We start from the raw sequence: 21,361 nt of genomic DNA, 5'->3' as shown, positions 1-21,361 counted from the left end.
TTTATTTATTTTTTTTTTTTGATAAGCATCAAAAATTATTTAAGTTTATTACACATCTATAAAACTTTATTTCCTTAGTTCTTTAGCTAACTTTATATACTACCTATATACCTATTAAAATTTTAAAATTAATAAATTAAACTTCAATCTTTATACATATATATTATACGTAGTACTAATAATTTAAAGACTGATATAATATATAAGTGAATAAAATGTAAAGTTTAAATCTTAAACTAAAAACTAAAAATGTTATTTACACGGTTACAGTAAAAACGTATGAAAGTAATTTAGTAATATACTATGTATAATGCAGTGATTATTTAAAAACACTATTATAATTGTCAGACGTCAGTTGTCTTGTAATCTATGCACCCATTATATATTTACAATGTTTGTTATTTACAATTGCACTTCGAGCGCCATTATAAACATAAATTGCATATCTATTGAAAACTTTTACTAGGTGTAGGTAAACATATCATATTGTCTAAACCAGTATAATATTAAAACAGTGTAACAGTGTATGCGTTTCAATGGTTTGTCGTTTTTTCAAATTATTGAAACTATTTAGTGCATGCAAATTAAAAAGTAATTAATTATTTATTGAAATTATAAATTTTTAGAATCAACCGCGAAACAGGTTTTTTTTCATCATTTATATGTGTTTAAATAAACATCAATAAATTTATGAACTTTTTGAAAGTTTATTTTAAAATAAATATTGAGTATTAAAAATACAAGAATAAATTATTACTGCTTGCATTGAATAATAAAGTAGTTGTAGCCTTGTAGGTATAATAATAATTATGTCTAGTAATAAAGAAAATTTACAACAATTAAAAATCTATAAAAGTGTACAAAATAAATGATTTGTGATTGCCCATTTCTTTTTTTTTATTTGAATAAAATTACCAACATGGGAAATATAAAATATATTATGATGTGCAGGCACAGGTATATAATTGACTAAAAATAATGTTTTTAAGCTGTATTGGCTACATGTTTTAATGGGACTGTCTATATATTTGTAAAATAATATAACTACGAGTTATATGATGGACTTTTTATCTTTTTAATGATATTTGAAATCATTAAATAAGCGGACGAGCAAAATGAGCTCTCACAGTACAGTGAACCATTTTTTTTTTTTTTTTTTGTCTTTTTTTGTCCGTATTTTTGTGTGATAACAAAATACCGAATACCTACTTAATAAATGATAACTTTTTAACTCTATACGCGTATATATTTAATAGTTGTATTGCAATAATATACGCAGTTCGATATAACTTATCTCAGAAAATGGGCGTATTCTATGAATTATGATAAATAACATATATGTATACCGAAACCTACCATATTGACATTGAATAATTAAACATTTATTATATTTATAGTTTATATAACTTAATCAATGGTTTTAGATATATGTATAGGAATAATCTCAGGAAATTTGCATAAATAATTTATTTTTTATTATCTACACAGTATATTGTATGTACAATATGTGATATGTGTATTGTATTGTATAATATGTAATACGTATTAAAATATATATTTCAATCTAATATATTTTAACGTAGCAGATGGGTTATAATCGCGATTATAATTTTAAGGTAAAAATCTCAATCTCAATTTCAATATTATACAGTTCAATATACATATTAGACGTACATTTAAGTTCATTTCAATAATCATAAATGTAATAATAGTAATAATATTTTATACTGCTGTCATAGAATATATAATTTGCAGAACACCACCGTACATTGATGCGAAACATTAGGTTGAATTTGATACAAATGAGATTAGCTGATAGTTAGCCTTTAAAATATATAAGAATCTGTATATAATTTGAACATCCAATACTGAATACACTGGCGTTGTCCACAAAAGCTTGGCCGTTTAAATCAATGTTGTTTACAGCGTTAAAATATAACAACGTTATAAACTTAACGACGATAAATATTTTAACAATTATTATTATTCATACACCATCACGTGCACTCACGAATACACAATCGTCAATCGTATAACGGCTATAACTCACGTATTTTATTATTCACATTTCAATTAATTATATTTCGTGAAACGTTTAAACGAAACATTAGTTTTTAAAGTGTGTTTTCTTGCAGATAATTCATAATTATATAATCGTTTAGATTATATATATACAATATACATAATAAGTCGTTTCAGAGATCTACGAATTATTTGTTCGTATAAAAGTACAAATTATTCGTAATTCGTATTATAAAACATTTGTTTCAATTAACTATAAGATGTATTTCATATGCTATTCTTTGTTGTTTTATTCAACATTATTAACCTACATTAATACGGAATATTATTGACCGGTACCTGGCCCGTGTAAATGTATTGTACGTAGGTATATCTATAGTTTAATTTGCTAACTAGTTTCGGACAAAATTAGTATTTCATTCGTTTCCTTTTCTAATTTATGTGAACATGTGGCGTGGTCGTTGATAACCCATGGCTTATTAATGATGGTGTGTTGTAGGAATTGCACGTATGTTAGACGTGGGGAAACGGATAAAAAAATTAAAGGGAGATAGCTCTTGCGATAAGGGTTTGAATATTTATTTTATTTTTCGATGCCAATTTAATGTGTATATAGTTTATAGTACCTATCATTTTTTTTTAAATACACAACTGAAATATTATGAAGATTACATACTATTATTAATATATAAGCCGGCACCAGCATGTACAATATTATACATGCAAAGAAAGCCTAACGATCAAGCACGTGTAAATTGTACTGTTGTTGTGATCAACTAAGTCGAAGTCGCTCTAAATAGATTAAAGAGTAAAGACTGAATTCAATGTAAGCTAAAAAACCTTTGACGTTGAAACATTAAAAATAAAAAAAAAACAAATAATAATAAACTATATTCATGATTTTACTTTGAACTATCGTAGTTTATATTAATAGTTAATAAAAAAATTTAAATATTTTACTTTATTCATTTATTGAGAGAAAGAAATTATTACTGTTTAGCTACAACATATAATATGTGGTATATAATCCGAAATTCGACTTGATTTAGATTAATTTTTGTGTAAAAAATCTATATATTGAAAAATCTAGACGTCACTATTGTTATACAATTATAAAAACCAAAACAACTCCGTAAAATTTTAGATTTGAAATCGAAAAACGTTCCAACGTTAACACCGAGCCCACCGAGGACAGGTATAAACTTAGCAAACCTATTGCATACACAATAATTAGCTTTCATCAATAATTATTAAAATCTAGTTTAACAATAAATAGATTTTGATTTTGTAAATTCTTTGAAACAAAAATTACTTTTAAAGTATAAATACAAACATATACCTGCACATAAATAAATTAACATAAAACCTTTTGATTCTCTCTCGATAAATTTGAATTGAAAAAAATTTAATGAACAATTTTTCCATCTCCCAAACTTCGTATTGGTATAGTGTTATTAATAACATATGCACAAAAATGCAAGATCATTAGATAAGTAATTAAAATTTAAAATTCCAGTTCCGCGTAGTTTTGGGACTTTGTAGGGTACGAAACCACTAAGTACGAACTGTATTATGTGCGCGTTATAAAATTCTATGTTTGTGTTATTTTTTTTTTGCGCACCCTCGTCTAAAGTCAATGCACGAAACATAGAACAATATACGTATATATATATATATTACCACTGTTTTATATCTATCATTAATAGGGTGTTCGAGGGGGACATTACGACCCCTGCAGTGCAATGGGTTCGTGAGCTTCGTAATAACTAATGGTTTCGTGAAAGGTGCGCGTCTAGGTATATATCGAAAAATAACCACGAAAATATGGCAAAACAACTATATATAATAAACAATTCACTCTATGACATAGGGGAAAGTATAAATCGATAAGGAAGCAAAAAAAAAAATAAAATAAAAAATTAGGGTGATTTTCCAATGGTTGCTGAAGCCAAACAAATGGCACGAGTATACATATTATATATTATACATTACCTGCATAAATAGGTTTTATGCGTATTTTATTAAAAGAGGGTGAATTACACGACCAGTGAGAATATATCATACATGCGTTATATGCGTATTATTGCTGAACTTAAATCGATATAGTTGTGTTATTTTTTTTTCTAGTTTAAAAATAAATATTGTATAAACCCTGCAAGTTAGAATAATACATGAACAAATAACTTAACGTTTATATACGTATATAAAGCGGTTCACAATCAGGTGTCTGCAACGGGGATAATAATCTCCCGCACTGAAAATGTTTTGCCATCGACAATACATTGCTGCAATAGGTGTACCATTATTATATTATAATCTCTTTAGCCACTAACGCATATTATGCGCATTGCTGTTTGCTATAGTAGTTACTGGTTCCCAATGTTCCCGTGTTCCCACGCAGTATGCTAATATTTTATAATTTTGGTTGGTTTAGAAAATTCTATTGATCCGGTGATTAACAATTACAGTTTACACAAAGTATAAATAAAATTTGAAATAATTCCTTTTATGTGTTTTAATTCGCAACAATCTTTTTTATCGAAAATATTGTTTGAGAATATATAGAGAAAAAAAATTATCCCAATTCTTAAGTGTTGAGTTATAATAACTATCCTATCCATGTCTGTAATGTCAATACATGAGTATCGCATATTGGTTTTTATCTTTTTTGATGAATAGACTTATGTGTTAAGCCATTATCCATAAAATATAATCGTAATTGGTAAACAAAAACGTGTTGGAACGTACACAAGCGGTTTCAGGGTGTGTCGAAAATACATACAAATCATATTAGTATAAAAAGTACGCACCTGCCTTGTATAATAAAATAAATCGGAATTAAAACTCAAAGAGATGCATATTGTTTTCTTTAAAAACATTATAGATACATGGATACTACACTACTAAGTATTCAATAATGATTAAATGTAATCGCATCTTACAATATTTCATATTATATTATTATATTAATATTATAATAATATTGTTATTACTATTATAGTTATTGATTATTGTTAAAAAATTGTCGTAAATTAATTTAAATAAAAATAATTCAAAATTTGGTTGAAAAAAAAATACAACAATAAATATCATGTTGACACAAATACGAAGATGAAGGCACCACACTAAGATATGTTATTTTGGTATGTCACACGCTGGCAATATTGTAAGAAACTAAAAATTCGTTCACACACATGTGATTTTCTTTCATGTTTATAATGTGTTTTAAGTTAGTGTTTTTAGCTAAGTGTTTAAGTTTTAATCAGTTATGATTTTTTTTACCCGACGCTTTTGATATATGCCTTATACGATTACAATATGTACACAGAAATTAAAGGAAACGAAAATTGCAAGCATTGTATACTCTAAAATTATACATTTATACTTAAATATGTGTTACCATTAATTATTAGAAGTATTTATTTTTTTCATAATTATTTTGCTTTTAATTTTACAATTGATCAATGATTCTGATATTAAATTATATAAATACTTATTAATACCTATACCAATGTAGCGATATAATGTATTAGTTCAAAATCATTGGTATGTGTATGTAAATATAGAATCACTTAAAATATCCTGAATTTATTATATACAATAACATGGTGTCTTAAATTTTTAATTCTTCAAGTCAAGCATATTGAGTCAATTTAAAACAAATTTATATAGAGTTATTTAGATCAAGCCGGTCCAACCCTTAGCTCTAGAAGTTTTCTTCCTTTTCATTATTTGTAAGTACATATATTTGTGAATCGGCAATTTTTACTATGAATTTAATAAAATTTAAATCAAGAAACTGTATTGAAAATTCATCTTTAGAATCATACATCAGATTAACCATCACACGGAGTTCAATTAATATTGAAAAATTGTTTTTTGAAAAACAATGCCTATCATCACAATAATTATCTAAAAACTAAATTTTAAATATAAGTATAACCAAATCATCATACTTATATTTTAATTTTAATCTGTGATGTAATAATTTGTAAATCATATAATATATTTGTAATCAAATAAAATATAAATAATAATATCTTTTTGTTTCTTTTGGCAATCCAGCCCCCAGTGTTTTTTATAAAAGTGTATAAAGTGTATATTGACCCGTTAACTACAAAAGATTGGATTATCCTGATTTTGATGTTTTCCACAAAACTCACCGATTATGCATTTTTTTTTTTTAAGTTTAGTTATTTTAATAAATTTATTATCATATAAAATTATTAGATGGAGAAATGTTGAAAATTATGTCAACAAATCATACCTCATTATGACGGACAAAATAGTTCGAATTAGGTATGTATTTTAAACATGAGAAATATTCTTATTTATTAATATAAATAGTTAAATGTAGTGTAAATAGTTAAATTTTTACTTAAGTACTGTCATATAGATACAGAGATCGTGAAAATATGATTATCATTAGCCTTTTTTGGCTTACTTCACCATAAGTCAATGTTGTATAATAAATATAGTATGATTATATAAACGGTTCTGAGGGTAATTTAGATATCATAATGTTAATTTATGATTAAAATTAAGATTAAACGATAATAAAAAAAATGTACATTTTACTAACTAAATAAAGATAAAAATCGCTATGAGTCAAAACAATTAGTTATTTATCTTGTAACAATAAATTATCGGGTTAACAAAGTTAAATTTATAAATCTTATGAAATAAAATTATCATTTCGAAAAATTCAAAGAAACAAAGTTTATAGAAATAAAAAAAAACTGAACTTTTTAAAAATTATAGTTCAGCTTCAATAGACTTAAATATAATCTTGAGAGTTTTAAGGTTCTTGCAATGTTTTATTATATGCGAAATATAAAAAATGACTTGAAGAGAATAGGTATTTAGTAAACATTATTTAAAATATAAATAGTCATTACAAATTATGAAAAAATAACAGTTAAACAGTCATTTTACTTAATTAGTTGTTTTAAAGTTAACTTTATCGATATAATATTATTAATTTAATATACGAGAAAGAAAAAATAATTAATTTTGTTTATTTAATTTAAAAAAAATTATGTTTATGAAAAAATAAACACTATATAAATAATATAAAAAAAGATCACCATTATATTATAAGAAAAAAAATTATATTTCTTTAATAAAATACAAATTTATTTTATAACAGTATTATGGTAGCAAAATTAAAAAAATACTTTATAAATCACTATATATGATGTTTTTGGTATATCCTCCATAATGTGATTACAAAATGTTTAAATCGCGTATTTAGTTATAAATTCATGTTTAAAGTAAGTTAGAATTGAACTAATACTAAGTAAAATTAAATACACTTGATAATAACTATTAAATTTTAAAATAAATATTTTTATTTATTTCTTTTTAAATTTTATTAAAGACAGATTATATTTTGGCGTATACTGTAAATAATAATAAAAGTAAAACTATTGGAAATTGCGTCAGGATCCCTTTTTTTTTTTTTTAATTCAAATATATTGATTCAATTGATAAAAATGGATCTTTACTACATTATGTAATATTTTTTTATTTTCAAATTTTAATATTAATAAAAAATCTTATTTAATAAAATAAGATTAATTACTAACAAAAAGGATATATGTTTTACTCCAAATTGTTGTAAAAATTAAATATTTTTCCAAATAAAAACACATTTAGGTATATAAATTTGCATTATTTTCTATTCGAATATATTTTTTTATGACACAAAATTTTTTGTAATCGACAAAATGAACACCGAAAACGGACAAACAATAAAACACTCACCAAACCGAACTAAAACAACTAAAACAATAACGAAAACTATTTAATCCAAGAGCAGTGTGCAAAACGGTTGCCACGGGCGGACTGAATGCTGTTGTGAATAATTTCTGCTAGTTAACCCTTTATTTTTTTGCAGCCAATGTCCTCCCACTCCGGATAGTGCGAAAACTCAATTGTGTACAGACTAGTGGGGGGAATACGTAGGAATGTTTACAAGAGAATTATGCAAGGTCAAATATGCGTGCAAAACATGGCGGAGTGGCCCAACTCAACACAGATTGTCAGTGGTCAGTTAGCAGTTTGCACGCCCACCCGTTTCCGGGCACCCCGGTTTATTTAGACGCCACGTGCTTTCAACGCATACGGAACGAGCAAATGTCGGCGATATTCCCAAATAAACTACACGTCGTTTAGTGGACAAACAATACTTAAAGTACTTATACGAACTAGGGACAATTTTTAGTTTCAATAATTTTATAAGAGGAATCATATGACTTTAGTTTTGCTATATTCACTTTTTGTATTACAATATTACACAATATAAAATTAAATACTAACTATAATTAATGAAATTTGATGTAATGAACTGTATTATGTCTAACTGCTTGTTTCAAGTTTAGATAATTTTAGATAACTTATCAGTATATTTTTACCATTGCCTACAAGCAACTATAAATTATATCGAAAAATCTTAGTATAATAAATACATACTTAAACTTGAAAAAAATAGTTATTATTTTTAGTTTATAGACTGCAGTTTAGATTACTGAAGACTAGGTTAGGTTTCTATTTTTGTTATATTCCAGAACTAATAAAACTTGCTGCCGTGTACCTGATAAATAAATAAGTAGGTTTAATAACATTGCACGCACATTTTGCTATATAGTGTTTATATAAGTTAAAAAAAATTAAATATTTCATATTGAATTGATACATAAGTTTATATTGAAATAGCTTGTTTTTATATAATTTGTAAAATTAGTTTGTTGTTTTTTATTTAAAAACTTTTTAAGAGTCGTCGTTATCGAATAATTACCGCGATAATTAAAATTTATATATTTCTTTATTTTACACAATTCAAAATAAATAAACAGTAATTAAGAATAGTTAAAATAATATCATTAAATATTTCTTAAATGGGAAAAAATAAAGATAATATTTTAGTAGACAGTAAAATTATGTAAAAATAAATATCCTAAAATCATGAAATATAATAAAATTTAAATCAGTTAAAACGTAATTATGCCAAAGCTACATAATGTTTATAAAAAAAAAAAATTTACAATACATAACTAACTTTTTACACTTATGGATCATTTTAAAATATTTTTTTTCTAGTATTTTTAATTTTTAAACATTATTAACATATTAACGTTTTTTTATTTATTGTATATTACATTATTACTAAATAATATTAGGAAGAAAAGAACGTAAAAATCCATTGCATATTAAGTAGGTATATGCCTTTATTTTAAAAATGTTCTATGAGTATAGTATGTTACATATTAAAACTTATTTAAATCCTATTAAGGTTTTACTTACAAACTACAATCACACTTCGTTATTCCATTTTAGCTGAATAAATATTTAATACGATAAAAAGTTTAAAATAAAAAAGCTATAATGTATTATGGGTATTGGACCAGTGAAAATATTACTCGTACAAATATAATGTATTCAGAATAATTTTACATTGGATTTGTTTATTTTTTATGTAATAATATTTATTATTATTACTCATTACATTTTATAACTGATATATTAATGTAATTCTATTAATATTTATTAATTTATTATCAATAAGAAATAAACCATTTGGAAATTATTATAACTTACTCATGCTTATTTATTTATTAATAATTATTATGTAAAATGTTATGATTATGTTAACTTTAATTTTTTACATATTATTATTCTACTCATTGACGAGTACCGAACATATTTATTTCATTGCTCAAAATGTTTAAATTATATTATTAATAATATACTTTCAAATACTCAGAATGTAATATTTTCCTAAAATTATCTTAAGTTATCAATTCGAATTGTTATTCAATGTAATACAAGTTTTATTTTATATTTCAAAATAAGAAGTAAAACCGTGTAGGCACCATAATATATATTATATATGTATCATAAACAGCTCAGTATTATAACATTATTACTACCTAACGCAAGACCCTTTTAAGTCTGAATTTTATGACTAATTCTAAGATCTAAGCAAAAAAAAAAAACTGCCCTTTTATTCGGTATTTCAGATTTTAAAATACTTCCGCCAAAGGAAGGTAGACCTTTGATGTGTTCCGACAGAGGTTTAGAGGTTAAAACTTTCACCCGAACAATATACACATACAAATAAATAAAATAATATTGGCATTTAAATTCAGTTAAATATCGAGTAGAGATTAATTGACGACAAGGAATATAAGTGTATAACAATACATAATTGTTATAAACCGTAGGCTTAACAGTTGGTATATAAGTATAATATCATATAATAATATATATATTATATATAAATTCCGACAAACTATATTTTTCGGCTTGATCATCAAAGAAATTGTATAAAGATTATTCACAATAATATGTTGTTCTCAATCGATTATAAATTCAGTATGAATGCGCCAATAAATAGTCAGGACAGTATACAAGTATATGGCTAAAGTGGTTAGTTGTTAAATATTATATCATGTAGAGATGACGAATAGAGTATATTAATGAGAACAAAATATATAGTACAATTTCAACATATTATGATAATATGATGTACATCAATGTGATTTTTTGTAACTATTTATGTAATAGAATCGAATTTTTATAATCGCAAAATTCCACATGTACTTACTATTTCATAATACTGTAGTGTAAACGTAATTTATCTAAAAACTATCCTACACGGATGAGTTGCTATGAAAAACTCAAAATTTGTCGTGAAACGACCGACGTGATATCTTATGGGTCGTATATCACACAAATCGCGTTTCATTATATGGTCCCTTGGTCTTGTGAATTATTACTAATTGAAAACAATATCGATGAGGGCAAAGGGTAGAAATAGGATTATTTTATTATTTTCTGTTCGCTTACAGCCAACACAGGTCCAAATCGCCCCCATTGGTATTATCATTTATCTGTACACTGCACACAATAAAATACAAGCGACATATCATTATGTTGCACCGTCGTCACGCCGTAGTCTCGGCCGACATAATATTTGTTCACGAAATATTGCAGTAGATTTTACTTGGGTGAAACATACAATCAAACGCTATAATTTGTACCGCATGGTTAAACGGATCGTAACACAAACAAGTATTAAATTGCGTGTTAAAACTAAGTGAACATATATTTTGTACTCTGACGGTTTTGTTTCTTTATCTGCGATGACCAACACATCCCGTTACAGCATTTTAGTCCACCACAATACCACCCTTTGTTTCTGTTTTGTATAAATTTTATTAAAGTCGATGTATATTAAAAATAATAATTGTTTTATTTGTTAACGCGTGATTAAAAATCTAACTAAATAGTGATAAACAAAAACATGTATAGGATATTTTAAATTGTTAGTACCTATTCGATTCAGAGCTCTTGCGATTTCATTTCTATGTATAAAATATTTGCGATAGCCGACAAAACATTATAGTAGATACATAAACTTATTTTTTTTTATCTTAATACCATCTATTTTCTACTTTAATATTACATTATAAACTGAACTCGATAAAACTGCCTATTCATTTTCTCAATTTTTTTTTATAATTTATTTAAACGTATAAATTATTTATAAAGTATAACATGCAATGGATATCGATGATATAAAATTATTTATGTATAATATTGATATAAAAAGGATCACAACGACTTGTTGTATATAATAATACCCGTCTCGCATTTTCGATATGATAAATTTAGCAAAATGCATTTTTAACAGGTTGTATTGTGAATATTGTATGACTGAGGAAATACATGACCTAAGATAAAAAAATAACTTATGGTCGCTAAGACAACATTTATGCAAACATTAAAAGGGTGAAGGTTCATGTACGTCCGTTATATATATGAATTATAAGGAATAAGTTGAAAACGTGCAGAAATCAATGGTAGTATATATTGGTAATAAATAAATATATAATAATACAAAAATTATGAACTATTTTGTACATAGTTTGTCTATATTATAGGTAGTATAACCTATATAGGGGGAGTTTAGAAATATAGAATTTTATTTTTTGTTTAAGTTTTGTTACAAGTTATAATTTATAACCAATATCTTTCAAACTAAGAAAATAATTTTTCTCATGCACATGCGTGACTCTTTTAAGCAATACAAAAAAATGTTCCAACCCGCTTTAAAGGTCATCATAAATAAGCGAGACCGGACAAAAGACGATAATTAGGCCATGACCGGCACGTACGCCATACATGCAATTTACAATGGTCATTATTTTTAAACAAGACAAACACAAAAACCTTTATAATTAAGTCATTTGTAAGATTTTTTTAAACAGTGACTAACTAGATCATATATCAGTAATTATTTAGCATTAAAAAATATTGAAAATATTTAATCGTCATTCGGCTGCAATATGTTAAGCATAAATAGTTAAGTAATTCATGTTATGATCAATGACATTTTAATTAACAAAATTTAAATACAATATGTACAAATGTACGATACATATTGTATCGTATTTCATTCAAATATTTTACTTTAAGTTTTCTTAAGTCGTATTCATTAATTTGATACAATAATTTATTAAAAATGGGATATAATGATAAAATAGCGAATTTTTTAAAATTACGAGTATATGCCTATTATAAATTATAATTAAATATGTAATATTTTTAATCTTGATAATAAAAATAAAATACCAGAAAATTTGTTATGCTGTTTGGAAGTTTTTAAGTATAATTCGACTTTAAGCAAGTCACTGGTAATATGTATTTTAAAATTGAATTAAATGATAAATCAATGCTCATCTCTATTTTTAGAAGAATATTTTAAAATGCAATCATGGTACTATTAACGATATAGTACTTTGAAAAAATGTTATTGAAAATCATAGCAAGAAACATGGATCGTAATTTTATTAATTATTAATTATTACGTATAATGTAATTTATTAAAAAAAAAAAACGAATGTTTTTTAGCACATAAATAGACATAATTAAACATATTACTTAAACAATTCTTTGTGCAATAAAAATTTAAGTCTATAAATCTATACGAAAATTATTTTAAAAATTGTTCAACATCAGTATTGTTTCAAGTGGATTTAAATAATTCTAATGTTATTCATGAATTTTTATGTTATTGTTATTAACATTTATTTTATGACCATAATAATTACAAGGTAATAACTGATTTTTTTAATATTTCCATGACTACATTTAATTGTCACTGTTTTCAAAAACGCATTGAACGTTTTTGAAAACCGATCATGGAGGACAACGATATCTAATTACATATCGCTTCGACCTCGGAGTTGTTATTTTGGTAAACACAGCTAATCTGTTTATTTGGCAATAATAAACGCACTCGGGGCGTGTAACAAACCAACAATATTATTGTCGTATATTGCTCGACAATTGCCAACATACTTCATGTCTGCATCTGGTCAAAGTCAACTTTCTACACGTTCGACGACGCGCGTTTCCGCGGGGCACGAGCGACACGAAAAAATCGCTATACCTAACACAAAATAATTATTTCTGCAAGTGTTAAACGAAAATACGATATAAACAGCGGTCAACGGAGATAAGTGTCGACTATCTGGCACACGCCGTAAATAATAATCGTGTTATCGACAACACACCCTTACTATCGAAAATCGCGACAGTTTTACTAGGCCCTAATATTATTACGAGTATTATATCATCGAACAACACGTGTGTCCGGCAGTTCGTAGGAGGTCCATGTGGCTGGTGCCCTTATTATATAAGATATTGTAATATAATATAATATTAATCGTCTTCAATAAACCAAAATTGACCTGATAACGAATTCTTCGAAAATAGTTATTCATTAGTTGCAAACATAATGGTACAGATATGTTAAAAACATACTTTGTTGTTGAATCTGTGGTTATGCCGATATGTACAAATTAAACGATTCGAGGAAAATAAAAATTTCACTTATGTTTAAATCGTTTAGGGTAATAAAAGTTTAATAAATGAACACATTTAAATGCCCGATTAAAAACCATTTTTTATTATCCCGATTATAATAATGGCTTAATTTAATTCTCATCCCTTCCATTAAAATTTAACCTAAGCCCATGAAAATTAAAACCAGTTTTAATCTTCAGATCCAGAACCTTCTTAGACCAAATTGTATTAATTAAAAAAATATAAGAATATACTATAATACTATAAAGTACATATTAACATAATGGCATACTATTGTGAGTATATTTTAGTACAAAATATAATTTTAATAACAATGACCAATGTTATACACAATAGGTATTATACATAGAAAAACACATTAATTATTATCGTTATTCAATTTTAGCAAATATAAAATACAATAATGTAAACATAAGTCATAAAAATAAACGACTCTACGACATTAGTTACAAATTAACTAATTTAAGATAAATTGTGTATTGCTAATATGTTCAAGGTTTACATGCCATTAACACTATTTTGACGAAGTATAAAAGTTATTCATTACTCAATCTATACATTATATTGTATTTAGTATACAAATCTGAAATCTGTCATAACTCGTAAGAAAATATGTTTAAGTGTGGGTTATTAATTTTATCACAGATTTTTAAATATAATTAATTGAGAACTTAAGTAGGTAATAGATACATGATATAATCAAAACACGAAGTACCCATTTCAAAATTCAAATTTTAACAAAGAAATTCATGCAAGCAACAAACAAAATGTATCCTTAGCTAAAAGATATTAAGCTACTAAATAAAATAAACTATTTACTACAGCTTTAAAGCTTGCGCAATTTTAGAAGCTATTACTTTAATATCTAATAGCTAAAATAGCAACCTGATATAGCCTTGGAAAATAATGTTAAAAATTTTAATTACCATCATAAATAACCATAATACCTTAACTTCGCAATGTCTAACACTGGTTTTCCTAGACAGTTTTGTTTATGTAAATAAAATGTTAATGAATATAAAATATAATATATATATGAAAGTCTAATCACTATATAAATTTAACTTTGAATGATTAACGTAATTTTTTATATTTATTTTGTTTCTGTGCTCTTTTATAATGTACTAATATCTATTTTAATTTTATTATAGAATCTAATGATTATATGACTATCAATAGTATCAATAAAACTTTATGTTATGTACTTATAATGCTAAATGATCAAAGATAAACTTTAAAGTGCTTTTGCAAATTGCAGTTGTACATTTTTTTTTAATTTGTGGTGTTTTGCCGTAAACCATTAGAATACAAAGATCATTTGAGGTGTCATTTTTAAAGTACGTGCTATGTAGGTACTTGTGTGTTGTGTGTATATATATTTTTAACGAGGAATTTTATTTTGATCCAGATGAATTCTATAGATGGTCTGTTCCCCGTGCAAACTAAAATCTGAATGTAGATTATTTTTAAATGTTGTCTCAAAATAGTGGCTCCTCTACAAGTCTAAAACATATACATATGTGAATATGTGATCCAAAAAAAACATCGCCGAACTTCTCGAGATACCAGTTTTTCTAAACGTACAATATTATTGTCCAAGTATGTAAAAACAAGCAACGACATAAATTATAATATTATACTCGAATAATTAGATTATAATAATCAGTTAACTTTGTTCGCTTTAAGCATGTTAATTGTTATAACATAATAAATGATTAATAAAAGAATGTAATTATAGAAAAATAATTAATAAAATATTTCCATAACTATGCATAACAATATTGAATTTATTTAATTTGATTAAACGCGTCAGTATAAACTGTAAAGATAAACAGATTTTGATAAATTCATTATTATTATATAGATATAAAGTATTTTTATTATTATATATTTATATCATGTTATAATACATTATATCAGTATTACAATTATAATTTATAAGTTGTTCAGGTTTGAGTATTTATTTTTATTAAAATTAAATTTAAAAAATACCTACTTACTTCTTTCGTTTCTATTGTTTCTAACATGTTGGTGTTATGTCTTCTGTGTATGACCAACTATAGGCCAGAGGCGAATTGTAAATTTTTTATTGATGTGTGGTGGGAGGGGGGAATAAAATATTTTTTATCGTTTTTCCGTATACTTTAGATGCTTGTATTTATTTAGGAATTTCTACAATACATAGAAAAATAATATAAACAAAGTATTTGGGAAGATCTATCCCTAAATCGTAAAATTATACGTTAAACATAAATTTATGATTGATAGTAATGTACAAATTAAAAAAATATCGGTATATTATTGTAGGTAAACATAGAGCGATTTATTAATTGCAAAGCCAAACAAAGTCATCTAGTAAACCAAAAGAAAGTTTTAATTGGTTAAGGGCTGAAGCATATTCGCCGTAATCCTACTCGGGTGTTTACCCCTCACCACTTAAAAACAATCTCTCTCTCTCCATATATATATATAAGAACTTTAAAATGTTTATAATATGTATATATTGCTATGTACGTCCAATCGCACTATTATTTAAACAAACTGAATTGCCGTATAAGGTACATGCGGTATATACGGTAGGATACAGCCAACGACCCGGTGTAAGTTCCTGTCCTTTCCTCCTCTTCCTCCTCGTCGTCATCATCATCCTCCTTCCCACTTCAACTCGCAGTCGTTTTACGTTCACACGGAAATCGAAAAAACAAACCAACGCTCGTAACGAACTACGACGACGAACGAATGTTCGCATTGTGTGCAAGTGTCGTTCGCAAGTGTCACGACGGCATCGGCAGGGAAATCGTATACCCGACGGTGCACATTGCGCGCTTTGCATTTATAATTATTATTGTCGTCAGAGCCCGCCGCGGCGGCGTCGCCCGTGAAATACTTTTCGGCGGTTGCAGCAGCGGCGGGCGTGGGCGTGAGCACGAGGCGCGAAAAGTCAAAGAACTCGACGCGCGCGTGCGTTTGTTTTTCGCTTCGGCCTCTAAAAATAGCGCGGCCGGGGCGGTCGTTTCGCGGTGTGCGCACGACGAGAGCTCTCGTTCTCGTACGACTCGGCGGCGGCGGCGGCGGCGGCGACGACTCGGCGACGGATCATAATAATAATAATAATAATAATATACCGCGCGTACACGTGGTGTGCGTTCTCCGGCGCGCCCGTGCAAAGAGCGTGGGCCTCTTCGCGCCGCCGGTGACCCCTACCGAATACGACGTATGTGCGCGTATTTTGTGTTTATTGTTATTTTTAAAGCAGCGGCTGCGGCGTCGGCCCGTCCGCACAATTTCCGCATCTCCAACTCCTCAGCTCTACGTCTCTATTGCATCATTTCACTGTCCCTCTCTCTCTGTCTCTCTAGCTCAATGTATATATATATATATATATATGTGTGTGTGTGTGTGTGTGTGTGTGTGCATACATATGTATGCATGCGTATAATATTCATTATTCACCAGCTAGGCCGTCGTCGCCGCCCGCCCGCCAAGTCCACCGGCTGTTATGTTGTGCCCGAATATTCGATTCATTATATCTGCGGCGGCGAGAAGGGGTTCTCCACCAGAAATAAGTTTTTCCTCCCTAGATAGTGTATATTTATACCTAACGCCGTTAAAAAGCCTCGCGCGCCCGAATCGGCGCGGTGACTGATCGGGAACGTCGTGTATCTGTCCGCGAGTTTTGCGTGTAGCGCGTACCTCCCCGCAGCAACCGCACAAGGCACAACGTGTCAGTGACGTAGCGTAAATAATAAATAACAATAATTATATACATTATAATATTATGCCAACATTTATACGCGTATTATTTTTTTATATATGGTACGACCGACGGCCACGGTAGGTATAGTACCTCGATGGATTGCCAGCAGCGGTGTCGTGGCGATGGCGACCGACTTCATGAGACGCCAACGCGTCTTGCACAGTTGCGCTTGCATTTTTCGCTATATCAGTGGGCGGACGCAAACACCTTATAATTTACTCGGCTATAATAATTTAATAGAAATACCACAGTCCACAGATACCCAACCCCTTGCTAGAAAGAAAAAAAAATGTAGAAATTGTAAACGTATAATAATATTAAATATATAAGTACATACTTACGTATGTTTAAGAGTTTAAACATTAAACCATATGTCCATGTTTATGTGTGTTAATACAATATTTAGCTCAAATGTTTTGGCCAATTTTTATATGATTGAGCCGTTTATATACAGCAATACAACTAGTGGAGGTGGTGTATTGGTGACTGGTGTATACTTACGACGTATACTTATTTTTCTATACTACATTTATGAGATTTTAATGCATTTAAAAATTTTTTAGTACATTTTCCAGGATTTAAAGGATTTTTATCGAATTGAATAATTAAATATACAGTTTTAATTATTAACAACCATTTGTATAAATAATGTTCGATGTTCGTACAAGTGTGTACGATGTTGGTTGTTTACAAAGTATTAATATTATCGCTAAGATTCTGAAAATATAAATAATAGCAATAACAAGAACAGAAATATCTATAGACATATCAAACCGGCAACTGGACAAAGACGGTATATACAATAATTATTTATAATATTAGTTAGTATTGTTATAATTATTGCAGATTATAAATTAGTTTTTTTTTTTTTTTAATACAATTAAAACAATGAGATAGTGACATATAGTGCTCCTAAGGTCTGCTTAAAATAATTTGCAGCCTCTAAATTTAAGAATCGAATTGCGGGTGACATTTTCAATGACGAAAATAAAATATTTTGTAATTGTTTGAAATTTTCATTTTTCAGATGATTTTTAACACTTAGCTAATACTTAGTAAAAATCGGATGATTATCAAAAAAAAATGTTGAAAACTAAAGACTTAATTACCAACAAAAATGCCTTATATTTTATGGCTACATTATGCCATATTATATAAGTACTTTTAATTTGTTATTCTTATAGTATGTAATCATAATAAATAATATGCATATGCCGTTTGTACATGTGTGTGGGTATAATCATATGCGTAATGAGTATCTACACATAATTATATTATGCTTATACACTTATAAATAAAGTGGGGATTTCTATGTAACCGTATATTTTTTCCTTTTCACTTTTTTGGATTTTTGTCAGTTATTTTCACAAATCATAATAATTTGAATTTAATGGAGAAATTTTTTTGCATATTTCTGCATATTTAATGGTAATTGCATGTTTTTGCATATTTTTATCCTTTTCACTTTTTTAGATTTTTGTTATCATTAAAAATCATAATAATTTGAATCTAATGGTGAATTTTTTTTTTTTTGCATATTTTTGCATATTTTTACAAAATTCATATTCAATGTATTGCATATTACAGCGAAAATTTAAGTAATTAATTATTATAATTTGTTTAATTTGGAATTTCGTATGATAAAAAAAAATTTCTAGCATATTTGTTGTATATTTTCATGATTTTACTGCATATTATAAACCATATTTCGATAATTTTAATGCATAAAAATCCATGCTCTACTTATAAATAATGTGTGAAAATTTCAAAGTACATTTTTTAGTATCAGATAATTTAATTTGTGTAACAATAAATATCCATATGTTTATGATCATCTACAAATTATTTCTTTATAATTTGCATAATAAAGGCTTTAAATGAATAATGATTTCAAGTAAAGTGATATAATTTTTTTTCTTATTATTGTCACCTACAAACATGAAAAACGAATATGACCAATATCCACTTTTTTATAGCAATAAATTATTTTAAACGAATACGACATATATACTCAAATATTAGTAATATTAGACGTAATAGCTAAAAATGAAACACAATAATTAATTTAATGGGGTCTAGATCATATTCATATAATAAAACTATGTAATTAAATATTTACATTACCTTGAAATTTCAGTCTTTTGATTCTTTCATAATTTGCCGAATTTATTTTTATTATAATCTTGTTTACAAACATGGAACAATTGCATGACCTATGCCTTCTACGAATAATGTCTATAAATATTATACAGAAGTAAAATAAATGGTTAACAAGATTCAAAATTGTATAACCATAAAGTAAAATACAAATGTGAGTCTATTCATTATTTGAAGAAACGTATAGGTTTTTATTTTTATAAATAATTTATTAAAATAAACGTCTTTTAATTTCGTAAGTTATAATGCTATTTAAATTTTATTAGAATTACATATCTACTTAAAAATAAAAATATTTACTTTAATCCCAATTTACTTTTGCAGAATAATCAAATGTGCAATTATAACAGAATACAATTTTGCATTCATTCAATATTTCTGGGAATGATTGTATATTGTTGGTTATTACAAAAACATAATAATTATAGATTATATAGAAGTAAGATATAAATGAGAACTATACGATTTTTAATATTATGGTGCATTAAAAATATGTTTTAGAATATTACAATCATAATAATATAGTATATTAAATTAGTTCATAAAATTATGTTAACAATATTGTTAAACGTTTCTGAAAAATTAGCATTATTTATAATATTTGATATCTAAATTATAAAAAATATAACTATATAACTAAAATACTAGTTTATAAAAATGTATACAATATCATCAACGATGATTTATTATATTATGCATATTATAATAAATATTATAACTTTCAATTCCTATTATTTTCACAATACAGTCAATGACACAAATTATAAATAGATTGATAATTGTAACCAGTACCTGTGTATGTAAACAGTGTTACAATTAATTTAGGTGTACAATTAATTTAAATTTAGTATTAAATAAATTATCATGAGATAAAATTTGATTCCATCATGAAAAATGTGGATCAACGACTCGGAAAAAAAGGTAGATAAAAGATTACAGACAAGTTTCATAAAACATTGCCGTTATCTTAAAATATAAATAACTTCATATCACTGGAAAATGGAAACAGAAAAGTATTTGGCTATATGAGTACAGGCGTTTAATATTCAATACAATTATTATATCTGAGAAAAAGGCAATTAAACTCAATATTTTACTAAAAGATGTCATTAAAAACAGCAATAGTCATAATCAAATATCATATATATTTTTCTAGATAGAACTTAAATTCGCATTATTATTTATTGCTACACAAATTAGTAAATGTAATTCGGAAATAGACATTCTTAATAAAATTAAAAATTAAAAATTCATTATTATTTTAAACGAGTTTCTATTTTATTTGATATAAATGAATACAATTTAGATTTCAAATCTTTAAGTCTTAATTTCTAGTAATCTTGAATTTTAAAATTATGTTATTAGATCATCGATTTTAATATTTGATGTAATACTCAAAAAGCACACGCAATTATACGTAATCGCTGAACAACGTAATGTAGACAATTATTCTCTACTTAGGGCTATATAGAAGGTTTATGTAAAAAATAAGTTTTGAATTTATCACCACTAAATCGATTGACATTGCTC

Source organism: Melanaphis sacchari, unplaced genomic scaffold, assembly GCF_002803265.2.
Source record: "Melanaphis sacchari strain LSU unplaced genomic scaffold, SCAv2.0 Contig74_pilon_pilon, whole genome shotgun sequence".
NCBI classification, from domain to species: Eukaryota; Metazoa; Arthropoda; class Insecta; order Hemiptera; family Aphididae; genus Melanaphis; species Melanaphis sacchari.
The sequence above is the reverse complement of the archived record's forward strand: the minus strand, read 5'-3'. Positions refer to the sequence as shown.